Source organism: Puma concolor, chromosome C1 (assembly GCF_028749965.1).
Source record: "Puma concolor isolate L17-30 chromosome C1, mPumCon1.1.hap2, whole genome shotgun sequence".
Lineage (NCBI taxonomy): Eukaryota > Metazoa > Chordata > Mammalia > Carnivora > Felidae > Puma > Puma concolor.
In genome coordinates this window covers 81,132,971-81,146,666 of record NC_141674.1, presented here as the reverse complement: position 1 = coordinate 81,146,666, position 13,696 = coordinate 81,132,971, and the positions used below count along the sequence as shown (strand labels likewise).

Genomic DNA, 13,696 nt, shown 5'->3' with positions numbered 1-13,696 from the left:
ATCTCACTGTGTGGAGCGATAACACTTCCCCCTTTTTGGGATATTAGGAAATACAGTTCCATATTTCAGCTCTGGAAATCACATTTAATGCTAGGTACCACACTTTTAAAGGGCCGCTGACAAATGGGAACATGTTCAGAGGAAAATGACCCAGATGGCGAGGGAATATGAAACCAAGTTATAAGAGAAACAGTTGGAGGAAGTAAGGAGATTAGCTTGAAGAAGAGATTAACCAGAGACTATTAAAGAGACCACAGTTTTTAGATTCTGGAAAAGATACTACATGGGCTAGAGATTTATCATTCTCTACCTACTAGAACTTCCCAGAACAAGGGCCACTGCAGGGGAGAAACAGGAAGAACATCAAAAAGAACTTGATAAAAATCAAAGTCATGCCAAAAGGAATGGTCATCATTGGAGGCATCAGGTCCCAAGCCCCACATCTGTGTAGTTCTTCTAACAGAGGACATCCGTCAGTGCCTGCTCACATTTTCCTTACTCCACGGATCTTTCCAGATCCCCCATGGCCAATAACATCTCTTTCCCTTGTTCTCCCTTTATACTTTTTCCTCTCTGAGGTATTTCCATGGTTGCCTTGTGTTTTAGTTGCACTTACATATGTCTGTCTCTCAATAGGGTTCTCAACCTTTCGACATAATGTATCCTTTACCTAACACATACTCTGTAACATGCCCCTTCCTATGCTGAACTGAAATTCATAGTTAATATAATCCTCTCCTGTATCACAGAATTCCAAAAATGCAATGTAATGCCCTAGCTGTAATAAAAAGGAGAAATAAAAAGCAAGCGATTTGTCATCACATTACATGTTTTATAGTATCTCCAGGCATGACCACACCAGGAGATGCAGTCAAGGAGGTAGATGAGAATGTGGAGTCTGCATGATTAGGGCAGCTGCAGTGCAGACTGATACAATGTATCATATGGTAGCTCGAAAACAGTGGGTTTGCTGCCTGCCGTGTAATTATCTTTTTTCTTTCTTAACTTGTAACTTTTTTCTTTTAAAATATATATAACATAAAATTGACCATTTTAACCATTTTCAAGTAGACAATTCTGTGGAATTAAGTACATGCATGTTATTGTGCAACTATCACTGCTCTCCATCTCCAGAACTTTTTCAACTCCTCCAATTCTTGTTGTAATTTTCTTAAATAGTGAACAGCTAGCTCTTGGGAAACAAAGCAATGTATATAGTCTTTGCTCAATTCTCATGGTACTTCTAGTTGGGAAAATTCAATGTGTATATGAAACTTGCAAAAAAAATTTTTTTTGTCCTTCTATGTGAAAGACGATTAGGGTATGAGCTCAAATACTTATCACCTATATGGACATCCAGTGGGATATAAGATAGTGCTTTGTTTTGTTAAACAAATATCCCAGATATTTGTCCCAAATATCACAGAATGTCTGTATCTGTGGCACTTGTCTGCTAAGCACAAATAGTATCACCACCCCCCCCCCCCACCCAGGTCACTATCACAACCAGAAACTATCCTATTAGTTGCCCGACACATTGCCACCATTAAGAATAAGACCACATGGTACGAAAACTCCGGGAAGGCAAGACCCAGTTTTGTTCTCTTGTGGCCTCCTTAGTACTTGGTACAAAAGGCGCTCAGTGTTTGTAAAGTTGCAGTAGAGCAGATACCCAGGTATCCCTCAAGTGTCTGTAACTCAGCTTTTCTAAAACTGAACTGAAGTGTCCTCTTCCTCTTCTTTACTCCCACTCCCAACCTGTCTTACCTCCATCGTTGTCAGTCTTTACAGCAGTCTAAAATGCTAGCCACTATAGATTCCTCTCTCTCCCTGTGCACATCCAGCCAGTTGCCAGATCATTTTGCTTCTGCCCTTCCTAACTCTGGTGGCCTCTATTTCCCCCACTCCAGCCTCCCTCTATGTCTCCACTCGGCCTCTTGTAATCTCCTTGTTTCCCATTCCCATACTTGCCGGGTCAAATACACGGTGAACTCTGGCGCCTCCACACACATGCCAAGCCCTCCATGCTTTGGGAGCGTAGTTTCCTATGCCTGAAACAACGTTACCTTTTTCACCTAGAAAAACTCTACGTCCTGTGTCTCCTCAGCTCTCAGACCTGAGACAGAATCTGTGTCTCTGTTCATATCTTGTTGTGGCTTTCTTGCATTAAACTTTATTTGTCCACATGCCCGTGGTCTCTGCCAGACTGAGAGTTCCTGGGGTGGAAGCTAAGTGCTCAGGCTTGGGAGACAGTGGCTAGAGTTTGAATGCCACCTGATTTAGCAGTCCTGTGGTCTTGGGCAAAGTCGTTAATCTCTTGAAGCCCCAGTTTTCTTTTTTTTTCTTTTTTTTTTTTTTCAACGTTTATTTATTTTTGGGACAGAGAGAGACAGAGCATGAACGGGGAAGGGGCAGAGAGAGAGGGAGACACAGAATCGGAAACAGGCTCCAGGCTCCGAGCCATCAGCCCAGAGCCTGACACGGGGCTCGAACTCACGGACCGCGAGATCGTGACCTGGCTGAAGTCGGACGCTTAACCGACTGCGCCACCCAGGCGCCCCGAAGCCCCAGTTTTCTTATCTGTAAAGTGGGGATAATGTAATGCTTATAAAGTGTTTAAAATAAAGCTTGAAATGTTAACCATTATCATGGGCTTTGTATCTGCCCAGCACCCCAAATAAGCATCGTAGAGAAATTGCTTATCAGCCATTTTGAATGAAGGAAAGAAAGAATTGCTACTATTGTCAAATTTGAGATTTTATTAGTCACAAAAGCGGATGTTCTATTTGGCAGTTATAGCCAATTTTGTCACCAATAAAGTTAACCTTGGAAAAAAATATTTTTAAGTGATCTATTTTCCTAACCTTTTTAGATGCATTAAAAAGCATTCATTCTGAAACAGTAATGTGAAAACTCCTGGGCTTGTAAAGTCCATATCTGCTGTGGAAAAACTATATGCCTACAAACTCCCGTGTTTTAGACCTTTGGCTTATGTCTTCCGAAATGTGAAGTGCAGGGAACGTCCACTTCCTCATACTAATCTGGAACAGTAAAGAACAGCCAGCACCACTGGTTTGGTGAGCTGAACTCAGTAACTGCCCTGCGGCTGTCTCACCTTCAGTTAAAAATACATAGTCGTATTCAGCTTATGGCTCAATTGTTTCCTTGCTTTAAGAAGACTTTCTTTTCTCTGTCTCAAGTCCTGCTTGCAGTCTAAAGCTAAATCCTAAATTTTAAAAACTTCCATAGCTAATACTCTGCTAAATGTTTAAAGCCTGACATTTAATCTCCGAGAACTGAAGCTCTCTGATTTCACTGTTTGCAGCTAGTAAATGTCACTCTAAACATTGTTGCTTTCACTCACACTTAAGCGCTTTCATCTGCAGTGGGTGCAGCGTGTCAGAGAATTCTTTGTGTGCCACTCCAGCCAGGGGAAAAAAAGACTCAGCCCGGCCTTTAAACGGAGCGAAAAAAACTGCTTGGAAGGCAAAGACGACCCTGTTTTTATATGGTGTTTGTGAACACACAATCCTGAATTCTACCAGATACTCTTAAAAAGCAACTATATTAGCTCAGCCTGAACAGGGTCCCCGCTGAGATCATACATGGTTGCCAGCCAGACAGCTCCCCACTCTTTTGTGACTGGAGGGGGACGGGAAGGTAGGGGAAAGGGGTAGGGGATGCTGTCATTACTTTAATTTCACTTTTGCCTGCAGGAGGAATCTTGTCATCTTCTGGCTCCCCAAACTATTTTCAACCTGGGTGTTTTATTTCTTAGTTCCTGAAGGCTACTGGCACACAGATTAGCTCTCACTTTTCATCATCTTGACATGAAATGGAAAATCAGTTTGTGGCTATTTTCATAGCCTGTGATTTACTCCTGTTCTTGTATCCATCTCCCCTTCGTGTTCTTTGTTTGGACATATTTTTATCTCCTGTGTCTGTGGCCTTTTGTTCTGCTGGGATTTTCATGATCCTTCTTCCTTCGCCTGCCTCCTCCCCATTCCCGCAAACCCCCAGAGCCCTGTTGGGCCTTTGTTCTCTCTTGGTCCCCAGTTCCTTGCCCTGCCCCTTTTTTGCACTTGCTGCTTCTTGCCCGGCTGCCTGTCTCTCCCGTCCCTGTCTGTTCCACACTGCTGGTGCCACCTTCTCTACTTCTCCGTGTCTTCTAGGTCCATCTCATGTACCTACAGGGCTCCCTCAGTAGTGGCCCACGATACAGCTGAGAACAAGCAGACATGCTGAACCCACCCGTAACCACTCTTGTAGACGAATGGATTACCCGCCAAATTGTTAGGCATACATGTGTTTTTACGCCAGCGGATGCCAGGGCTTCCAGTTTCCTGGCCGCCATGCAGAAGCATGAATCGGAACCTGGAAATAGAACATTCGATGAGAAGCACTAAAGTGGAATTTTAAGAAACCATGGGCTTTTCTGTCAGACATAGATTGAAGTTTCTGTTCTTTCGCTTATTATTTTTGTGGCCTTGGGCAAATTCATTCATGCATTTAACAGATATTTATTGAGCACCTATGATGTACCTTGTTTAGTTTTTAGGGAGCCAGTTAATAGCCCTCTGTCTTCCCCTTTTATGTTCATAACCAATTGAGAAATAAGACCTAGAGAGGAAAATATTAGCTTTATCGAGTGATGAAAGCCAGATTGGAGGGTGTGGCTTTGATGTGCAGCCACCCTAGGTTTACTAATCTTCTCCCCTGAATTAGACTGCAGGCCTGCCTCTCTTCTCTACCCAGCACACAAGCCAGTGTAGAGGGTGGGTGTGGAAGAAGGGCTAGAAGGAAGAGAGTGAAAAGGCCCATGGGCTTGGCAGGGCTGAGCATTCTTAGTCTGTTCTCCTAAACTCACTGCTCAGGCAAGCCTGGCAGTCCTCCTCCCCAGGGAAGGGTTGAGTGAGAAGGCTGAGAAAAAGACACTTTACTCTCCCATCCAGGGAAACAGGAGGGGTGAGTTTTCCCTCTTAACTGTAAGCATTACACTTAATCAGTGATTGCCATAGTAAGCAAAATTAATATTGCTGCTGTGTTTCTTCACCTGTAGAATACAGACAATCATACCCATCTCTTACTGTGGCCATGGGGACTAGAATGACATGAGATACTATTTACAAATAATATGAGTCCCTGTAAACTGTCCTGCTTTGGTCAGGACCAGCCTGGAGTACAAATGGTCATTCAGGAATCAGATACGTCTTTGTTGCCCTCTCTCTCTTCTCTTTCTGAGCCCTAATTTGGTCATTTCTCCCCTCCTCATCCCCCGTTAAAAAAAAAAAAAAAAATAGGAAGTGGAAATACCGGTCCTAAAGTTTTGATTTCCAATACGCACACTGGCCAAATCTTTTCTAATCCTGGCTTATGTGTTTTAGAAAAACTCATTAATTTGGACAAAGAAAGCATTTAGAACAATTAAGTCTACTTTAGAACTACAAAACCGGTTGTACCTGAAGGGTCACTAAAGTACAATATGTAGGGGCGCCTGGGTGGCGCAGTCGGTTAAGCGTCCGACTTCAGCCAGGTCACGATCTCACGGTCGGTGAGTTTGAGCCCCGCGTCAGGCTCTGGGCTGATGGCTCAGAGCCTGGAGCCTGTTTCCGATTCTGTGTCTCCCTCTCTCTCTGCCCCTCCCCCGTTCATGCTCTGTCTCTGTCTGTCCCATAAATAAATAAAAACGTTGAAAAAAAAAATTTTTTTTAAAAAAAAGTACAATATGTAGTCACAAACAGGTATTATTATTTGTGAAATATATGTCTTGATTCCTCACATTTATTGTTGTTATATTAACTTCAATGATACTCGTGTGTTTCTCTTTTACCATAGAAAATAATTGAGGTGAGCCTTGAAACCACAATGACGAAGCTAAGGAGTTTCGGGAAAGATCTTTCAGGGCATTTGGACTTTATGTTCAGCAGGAACATAAAGCAGGAGTCTGTTGACGATAACTGACAACACGATCAGGTTTGTATTTTAGGAAGAAGTCATGCAGCAGCACTCAGAGAGTGGAGTGGAGGAGCAGGAGGAAGCGAGCCCGGGAAAACAGGTGGGAGGCTCTGAGTGAGTCAGGTGAGAGGCTCACCTCAGGTAGTGGAGATCAAGGGCAGGGCCACATTGAAGAGGGTTTAGGAACAGAATTGGCAAGGTTTGGGTGAGAGGGGGAAAGAGAGTTGTATCAGATAAAAAGACTGTTTTTTAAAATTACAGGATTTCAAATGGTAGTCCTACCAGAGGCCCTTTCCCAGCAGGATTAGAGGGTTAAAATGGGGGATCCAGCCTAGGAAGACAGTTGGAGCCAAAAGAAAGATGGAGTTGGCCAATAAAAGGGGTGGACCACTCCCCCAGGAGGGAGCTGGAGAAGGAACCCCCTGCCCAGCCAGAGCTGCAGGGTCTGGCATAACACAGTGATTTGCCTGCACTGACTGCAAAGAGAGAAGAGGAGAAAGGAAGGCAGAAAAAGAAATCACTCTGTTAGGGACATTTGGGGGCCACATGCTTTCGAGAATGTGAAGATGTTATAAACTCTCCTCACTCTTGCATAATTATGTCTACCCAGTTTTGTTTTGTTTTTTTTTCAAACACAGATCTAGCAAAAGTACTTCATTAGATACGTTGCTAGATGTTATTTGTATTGTGGACTGTATCTTTATCTCTGGGGTTTTTTTAATTGGATTCTTCTTTTGCCTTAAATTGCCTGGGTTAGAAAGAATTCAGTCCCTGCGACAGGCTCTCTCCTTGTAGTCTGTTTTTATAGGATGCTACAAGAACTATTAGATTTTAAAAACAAAGATCTAAAAACTGAATAAGAAAAGATCAGTGAATACTCTTGCAAAGTGGAAGGGGAAGGAGAGGGGAATGATTTTATGGCTTTAGAACAGTCCATGATGTTCTTCTCACCCTTTTATATCTATATATTGTCTAAAGGATTTTCTTGATTGAACATAGTGCTCTGGTCCCTCGTAGCAGAGCATTATTGGCATATCAATGGTGAACATATGCTTTAAATTTTAGAAGTGATTATATAAGGCAGTGAAAAACTATTTCCTCTGTTGAAAGACTAAAACTTTTCTGTTCATTTCATAGTTTTTAAAGACACTCAGTATTGGAGTGGATAGTTTTTAACTAATGACATGTTACAAAGCTTTTGTTCTTATTTATAGTAGCAGTGTACAAAGCATTGTTGTTGTTGTTGTTGTTGTTGTTGTTGTTGTTGTTTGAGGTATTTTGTGATGCTAAACTGCCCAGCACCACTAGAGATCCAATCGTGAATCAGCAATTTCTGCCAACTCTCCGAGACTTTTTTTAATGTTTATTTATTTAATTTGACACAGAGAGAAATATGTCATGTGCGCATACGTGAGCGAGTGAGGGGGGGATAGAGACAGAATCCCAAGCAGGCTCCATGCTGTCGGCACAGAGCCCAATGCAGGGCTTGATCCCACAAACCATGATATCATGACCTGAGCCGAAACCAAGAGTAGGACTTTACTACCTGAGCCACCCAGGCGCCCCACCCCTCAAAGACTTTTTCTGTGCACCCATTTTGTGCAAAGTACATGATAGGAGCTGAATACAGTACCGTGTTTATGGATTGTAGGCTCCCTGGTGGTTCACTCATCTTCCCAGGCCCCTGTGTCAAGAAAAATGCCAGGCATCATTCCAATTCCATATACATGTTAATTCACTTAATCCTTAGAATGACCCTATGAGTTAGTTACCTGCCGTTTTTTTTTGTTTTTGTTTTTGTTTTTTTTAGCCCCATTCTGTGGCTAAGAAAATAGGGGCATAAGGAAAAAAATTGACTTGCCCAAAGTTTGATGACTACTAAATGGCTGAGATAGGATTCAAACCGAAATAGTCTGAAACTGCAGCATCCATACTGTAATCATTACACCGTGCTTCCCATTCTGCTCAGGCCATAACTGTTGAATTCGTGAAGAAATTTCTTAATAAAGTCATAGCAGGTTGAGAAGCCCAGAGTGATTGGCTGGTGGTAGCTATTAGAACTGCAACGTGGGTTTTAACACACTTGATTATAATTCACATCAAATTTAAAGTTCGCGTCTGTCAGGTGTGTGAGTGAGTGCCTTGCTCCAGCTCTTCTCCAGAATTCCCCTTGCCAACATTTCCCCCAACCAAAAGTACCCCGGTTTTGTCTTTGGACCCAGCTCCTTGTTTCAAAGACTCAAGCCGCAAAGAGCTGGCAGGCGAGGCTGAATGGGCTGACAGTCAGTGGGGGCAGGAGTCAGGAATGACAATGTGGCTTGAAAGGCTGCATGGCACTCACTCTCCCTGGAAACGCTCTGTCAGACTCAGGAAGTGTGATTTAATCCTGGTGGAGATAATTCTATTTCATACCCTAGAGTGGATTTCTAACAGAATTTTATTTTCAGTCTCGCCCTGGGAAGCTTTACCAGTAAATAATTTGGAGGGCATTATATTTGCCCTGGTAGCTGAACTACACAAAATAGGGGTTTGTTCTTCTGCCAGCCTACGTCCTTTTCCCTTAAAAGGCTCTTCAGAGGGGACCTGAGAACCTGCTGCCCCGACAGAAGATGCCTGGACCGTGGCCCAGCAGTGCCCTCCGCAGGGTTTGGGGGAGGAGGGAAGACTGTAATGAAATCAAAAGAGCCACTGTTGATCTTGAAAGAACATCAGCCGTACCGATGACACAAGGATTCTTTTCCCCCGTCAGCTCTGAGACCCATCTTTTGGTATTTGTTGTGAGGCAACCCTAGGCAGAGAGACTAAGAAAAAAAATAGCAAATAGGCATAAGGGACTTGCTGAGTTCTAAGTGCTTTGTAGGCCTTACCCCACTTAGTCCTTATGTCGAAAGCACTGCTTGAATCCCCCTTTTGTAGATGATGAAACTGAGGCACAGAGAGGTGAAATAGTTCCCACCAGTTCACACAGGTAGGAAGTGGCAGAGCCAGGATTCACTCCCAGGCAGTGTGGCTCCAGAATCCATGCTCTCACCTCGAGTCATGCCCTTTCCTTGAACTGTCAACTGCTCAGAGATGCCATCTTGTTCGCAATTAGACAGAAACTATTGTTTCAAAAAACAGGGGCTCCATATTTGAATTAGAAAACCCAGAGGTTTGGTATTCTCTCCAGAGTGGTTGAGAATCTCTTCTTTAACAAGATTTGGCTTTGGGTCAGGCAGGATATTTCTCAGATTACCTGCTAGATTAAAACCTGTCGCCCCTGCCCTTGAGATGACTCTGGCACAGCCCCGCTACTGAGGTCCCGCTTGTCCAGCGGGTCCTCCTTCCCAACAACCCAGGTTGTTATGCCAAAAAGCAAGCAGCAAACCATTCCCCACGTCTGCACAGATGCTCTTTTAGCCCAGGTGAAATGGGGCCCCTTGGCAGCTAAGATGACTTTGAGTGACAGAAGAGATGCTGCCTGGACACCTGCTACCTCCCTATTTAATGTCCCTTTCTGTCCTCAGGTGCCTTCTCTGTCTCCTGTCCTTACTCTCAGAATGCTGTTAACTAATCCTTTGTAAAGCATTAACAGATAATTAAGGAGCTAACTTCAAGTCCTTTAAGATAGGTCTCCTCCCTATCTTAGGCTACTTGATTTTGAAGAGTCTAGCCAACAGAGTTCTGGCAGTTCTCTCTGCTAGTAGGAAGCTCGGACTCACTAAAAAACTCCTCCAGATGAGTTCAGCTGCACTCCTGCCCCCAAAATGGTCTTGCAGGATGAGAGAGAGGATGGCCTTTGATGGATCACAGGTAGCCACATCTCCTTCTCCCTTAGCACACACAGACCCCTTTTGCAGGAATAAATGTAGTTGGGGTGCCAACCCCTTCTTATAGTATAGAACAGAGGTTTACAAGCTATAGTTTGCACCAGAATCACATGGGAGCTTGTTTCAAATGCATATTCCAGGATTCTGGACCCAGAGATTCTGCTTTAGAAAGAATACATTTTGGTCAAGTGCCCCTGGGTGAATGTGATACGGAGGCCTGAGAAATGCTAGCATAGAGTCATCTCTCTACTTGCTGGTTTATTTTTTTAAATATAATTTATTGTCACATTGGCTTACATACAACCCCAGTGCTCATCCCAACAAGTGCCCTCCTCAATGGCCATCACCCATATTTCCCTCTCCCCCACCCCCATCCACCCTCAGTTTCTTCTCTGTATTTAAGAGTCCCTATGGTTTGCCTCCCTCCCTCTCTGTTTGTAACTATTTTTTCCCCTTCCCTTCCCCCATGGTCTTCTGTTAAGTTTCTCAAGATCCACATATGAGTGGAAACATATATCTGTCCTTCTCTGACTGACTTATTTCACTCAGCATAATACCTTCCAGTTCCATCCATATTGCTGCAAATGGCATGATTTCATTCTTTCTCATTGCCAAGTAGTATTCCATCGTATATGTAAATCACATCTTCTTTATCCATTCATCAGTTGATGATGGACATTTAGGCTCTTTCCATAATTTGGCTATTGTTGAAAGTGCTGCTATAAACATTGGGGTACACGTGCCCTTATGCATCAGCACTCCTGTATCCCTTGGATAAATTCCTCGTAGTGCTATTGCCGGGTCATAGGGGTAGTTCTATTTCTAACTTTTTGAGGAACCTCCACACTGTTTTCAGAGTGGCTGCACCAGTTTGCATTCCCACCAACAGTGCAAGAGAGTTCCCATTTCTCCACATCCTCACCAGCATCTGTAGTTTCCTGAGTTGTTCATTTTAGCCACTCTGACCAGCATGAGGTGGTATCTCAGTGTGGCTTTGATTTGTATTTCCTTGATGATAAGTGACATTGAATATCTTTTCATGTGTCTGTTGGCCATCTGGATGTCTTCTTTGGAAAAGTATGTATTCATGTCTTCTGCCCATTTCTTCACTGGATTATTTGTTTTTCGGGTGTTGAGTTTGGTAAACTCTTTATAGATTTTGGATGCTAACCCTTTATCCGATAGGTCATTTGCAAATATCTTTTCTCATTCTGTCAGTTGCCTTTTAGTTTTGTTGATTGTTTCCTTTGCAGTGCAGAAGTTTTTAATCTTGATGAGGTCCCAGTAGTTCATTTTTGCTCTTAGTTCCCTTGCCTTTGGAGATATGTCAAGCAAGGAATTGCTGTGGCTGAGGTCAAAGAGGTTGTTGCCTGCTCTTTCCTCTAGGTTTTTGATGGTTTCCTGTCTCACATTTAGGTCTTTCAAACATTTTCAGTTTATTTTTGTGTATGGTGTAAGTGATCTAGTTTCATTCTTCTGTATGTTGCTGTCCAGTTCTCCCAGCACCATTTGCTAAAGAGACTGTCTTTTTTCCTCTACTTTCTGGTTTAAAGGGGTCCTCTCTGAATGGAACTGGGATAAACTCATTGCTTCTCTCAGCCCCTGCTAAGGTACCTGTCTTCTGAGTCTATAATACGAGAGAGTCATTAGTGCAGTGAAACATACTTATTAACAAAACTCAGCTAAAGATTGAAGTCAATAAAAACCTCAAAAAACACCCTGATTTTGACAAATGTGTGATGGACAATGAAAGGAAAATAACTTTTGAATACCTGAAAACAGAGTGAAGCACATGTTCTTTGGAAAACCTTGACAGCTTATTCAAGGTGTAGAGTCCAGGCTTGGCTGCAGAGTACCGTGTTTAACCACAACAAAGTACAACTACTTAATGCATCTAAGTTTGTTGAATATTATCATTTTGCCTCTGTTTCATTGTCTTAGTGTCTCTCTCTCTTTTACACACATACACACACACACACACACGCACGAATACACAACCAGAATATCGGAAACAAGTGCTTTTATGTATCCTTTTGACTCAGAATTAAAGAATCAGATAATCCCCTATAAAAATTCATAAACATTTCTTTATACATAGGTTAAAGATATTGCGGGTTTAGTTCTAGGCCACAGCAGTAAAGCAAATATCACAATAAAGCAAGTCAAATGAATTTTGTTGGTTTCCCAGTGCATATAAAAGTTCTGTTTACACTCTACTAATATTCTGCTAAGTGTGTGATAGCATTATATCTAAAACACAAACAGTACAAATGCCTTTATTTAAATATACTTTATTGTCAGGGCACCTGGGTGGTTCAGTTGGTTGAGCGTCCAACTTCGGCTCAGGTCATGATCTTGTGGTTTATGAGCCCAAACCCAACATCGGCCGTCTGCTGGTAGCATGGAGCCTGTTTGGGATCCTCTGTTCCTCTCTCTCTCTGCCCCTCCTCCACGCTTTCTCTCTCTCTCTCTCTCTCTCTCTCTCAAAAACAAACATTTAAAAAAATAAATACACTTTATTGCTAAAAGATGCTACATCATCAGAGCTCTTAGTGAATTGTAATTTTTTTGCTGGTGGGGGGTTTTGCCTTGATGTTGACTGCTGCTCACTGATCAGGGTGATAGCTGTGGAGGCAATTTCTTAAAACAAGACAACAGTGAAGTTTGACACATTGATTGAATCTTCTTTTCATGAATGATTTCTCTGCAGCATATGAGGCTGTTTGCAAGCATTTTACCCACAGTAGAACTCCTTTCAATATTGGAATCAATCCTCTCAAACCCTGACACTGCTTTATCATGTAAGTTGATGTCATATTCTCAATCCTTTGCTGTCATTTCAACAGTCTTCACAGCATCTTCACCAGGAGTAGATTTCATCTCAAGAAACCACTGTCTATGCTCATTCATAAACAATTCCTCATCCGTGAAAGTTTTATCATGATTACAGCCATTCAGTCTCATGTTCAGGCTCCACTTCCCATTCTAGTTCTCTTGCTATTTCTACCACACCTGCTGTTACTTCTCTCACTGAAGTCCTGAGCCCCTCCAAGCCATCCATGAGGGTGGGAATCAACTTCTTCCAAACTCCAAATCATGTTGACAATTTGACCACGAATCATGAATGTTCTTAATGTCATCTAGAATGGTGAATCCTTTCCAGAAGGTTTTTAATGGACTTTGCCCAGGTCCACCAGGGGAACCATATATCTATATCTATATGTGTTGTGTTAGGCATGAAACAACATTAATCTTGTTCTACATCTTCCAGGCTCTTGGGTGACCAGGTGCAATGTCAGTGAGTAGTAATATTTTGAAAAGAATCTTTTTTCTGAGCAGGAATTCTCAACAGTGGGCTTAAAATATTCAGTAAATTATGTTATGAACAGATGTGCTGTAATCCACGCTTTGTGGTTCCATTTCTAGAGCACAAGCAGAGTAGGTTTAGCAAAATTCTTAAGAGGCCTAGGGCTTTCAGAATGATAAGTGAGCAGGGTGCCTGGGCGGCTCATCAGTGAAGTATCTGACTCTTGATTTCAGCTCAGGTCATGATCTCATGGTTCATGAGCTCAAGCCCCACGTTTGGCTCTGTGCTGAGAGTGCTGAGCCTACTTGAGATTCTGTCTCTCTCCCTCTCTCTCTGCCTCTTCCCCACTTGTGCACTCTCTCTCTTTCTTTCTCTCTCTCTCAAAATAAATAAGTAAACACTAAAAAACATATTTAAAAAAAAATAGTAAGTGCGCATTGGCTTCAGCTTAAAGTCACCAGCTGGATCAGCTCCTAGAGAGTCCTCCTGTCCTTTGAAGCTTTGAAGCCAAGTATTTGAAGCCAGGTATCTCTAGCAGTGAAAGTCTTAGATGGCATCTTCATCCGATAGAAGGATGCTTTGTCTACATTGAAAATCTCATTTAGTGGAGCCCCCTTCATGACTT

At 42.7% G+C, this 13,696-nt stretch overlaps 1 protein-coding gene across 1 annotated transcript in view; it reads left to right on the top strand.

The window, feature by feature from the left end:
• ALG14 (ALG14 UDP-N-acetylglucosaminyltransferase subunit) overlaps positions 1-13,696 on the top strand; it is a 102,213-nt gene that overhangs the window by 73,267 nt on the left and 15,250 nt on the right. The window lies entirely within an intron of this gene.